The sequence below is a fragment of the Pygoscelis adeliae genome, unplaced genomic scaffold, assembly GCF_000699105.1.
Source record: "Pygoscelis adeliae isolate BGI_AS28 unplaced genomic scaffold, ASM69910v1 Scaffold95, whole genome shotgun sequence".
Lineage (NCBI taxonomy): Eukaryota > Metazoa > Chordata > Aves > Sphenisciformes > Spheniscidae > Pygoscelis > Pygoscelis adeliae.
Window position 1 is genome coordinate 384950 of NW_008824869.1, and position 2500 is coordinate 387449.

Sequence of the window (2500 nt, forward strand, 5' to 3'; positions counted from 1 at the left end):
CTATAGATCATGTATTCCTTCTCTTTCCTCACACATCAAACATTTGTGATGTATAAGTATGTTTGTAGTTTTGTGGTGTGTTGAAACATAAGATGCTACATAATAAGGTTTTCAGTAGCATCCATCTTGTATTCGAGCACTTCAGAGACCAGTTATGAACTTCATAGATTATTTTGCTCATTTCATCTTCTGCTTTGACAAAAGAAGGTTTTTAATATGATTGCATCTATAAATCTTTCGACTATAGTCATAAAACTTTATGACAGGGTAGCTTTTTCATATCTGGTCAGATTTGCTTGATTGCAACTTAGAGAAAGCAGCTGAACAGTTTTATTTAACTGACAAACTCCCATTAGAGATACAGTGAAATTTAAGGTGACAGATTCTCTCAGGAAGAGAAGAGAAAAGGACATGTTTATTTACTTCAGTCAATTTATTATTTTTCTATTCCTTTGCATTGTTTCCATAAGAGATAGACTTCCTAAGGATGAGAAAGAAAATATAAAACAAAAGAACCCAATACTTATCTAACAACCTCTAGATATCAGCAGACGTGGGGCAAAAATAGTTTCATCTATGTTGTTTTTAAACCCAGCCGTATCAACTTTGCAGACCGATCTTTAACCACACTCAGAAACCAAACACTAAGCAGACAAATCAGCACACTGGCCTGTGGGACGTGCAGCCCCACCACTCTGTGGAATTCGGGAGTCAGAGATGTCCACTTCTGGGGAGAAGCACCAGGTAGTTTAGATGGTACATTATTTAGCTGTCCCTACAGAGCCCTTAATCAGGGAATCAGCAAAGTTCACAGAAGCAGTGCATTCCCCAAGAAACCAGATAAATAAGTCGAGGTTCTGTCTAAAATGCAGTTTATTAGTTACTCTGGAACTTACTTACTTTAAAAGCATGTGGCCGAATATGGCACGGAAAATGGGTTTCATTTTGCCTACCCAGTAAATAATTAGAAAGGTTCCCACAGAGACTGTTCTCTCTGAATAACCTTACTTTTAAAATTGGCTGTTATAAAGGCGTTAATATAGCCTGATAAATTTAAGACAAATCCAGTAATTTTCATTCACTTAGCAACTATGAAAGAGTAGAGAAGCAACCTGAAGTGAACAAAGGGTCAAGCAGCAGGAAATTTATGCTATGAACACCAATTCACACCTGTTAACTACTGTGACTAGGCAGCAGACAACACCAAGCATATCATTTAAATGGACTTTTCACAACTAGGTGTGCCATTAATTCACTGATTGGGGTCATTGAATCTGTTCCCTAGCAATTGTCCCAATTAAGCAGCCGTGCTATTTATCAGGGTGCTTATTAAGTTGATTTGTGAGTATGTTTGTGTACCTTTACTTTAAACCTATATATACAATAAACAGCTGTTTCTAAAAAAAGTGTATTCCCACTAGTAAAAAATAAATAAAGACTCACACGTGAGTGCGTTAATAATGCAGGGTAATAACCTCAGCAAAGAAAATGAGAAAAAAAGAAACAAAGAGCCATTAAGTACAAATAAATCATTGGGCACCAAGAGTATATAATGCAGAATTTATATAGATGCTTGACTACAAAATTATCCCCAGATTTTGCTTTTTTGGCATTATTTGCCAAAACTCTGACTGTCTGTGAAGCTTAATTATGGATTTGATTTTCAACAGTGTCAAATGCCGATTAAAATGGAGTTGAAAAGGGGCACAAATGAATGACTGCCTGCTGTGCATGGGGTTATGTTCAATCATTGAGGATGCTTATAAGGGATCAATGAACAGGAACTCATTATATCCTGACCAAAACTAGCCATAAGCCTGGGAAAGATGCTTATCTGCAGTCCAGCTAGGTCTATGAGGGTTAAATTATATATTGTTTTTACTGTTGTTTCATTTCACAAAACTGCAAAAGTCCAGGCAACATTTTGTCAGAAAAAAACAATAAAGAATATGAAAAGCCCATCTTCACAGAACATTGGACATTGCAAAACAACCTACAGCTATTATCGGATATATCAAAACTGACAAGTAAAACTTTGGCTGTTGATTGAACAATATTTCACATGGACAGCACAAGCTCGTCCGCATTCACTTTTAAATGGAGCTGCTTATCCCGGAGAACTATGGGTAGGAAGTTTATGAGCTTAATTGAATTGGTGGTATTTGGATGATTGAAAAAAATTGGTGACATTGCAAAACTGGTCATTAGATTTTCAAGAGCAAAACACCTCTCTTGCTCAACACTGAGCTCCAGGAGTAGCAGTGGATTTCAAGAGATACTAATCCTGTTCACATGCCTTTTCAAGGCACTCAGTAATGGTTTATGGATCAATTGTTAATGTATTTGCAATTCATTTTCCTGTGCCTAAAAGAAAAGAATAGGACCTCGAATGCTAAATCTTAATGGATTGACACTTACATTAGTTCCCATGTCCTAACAGAGCCTCGTTTTTTCAAGGAAACATTTTGTCTTTTTTGACATCTGGCTGCAATCTAGTCAT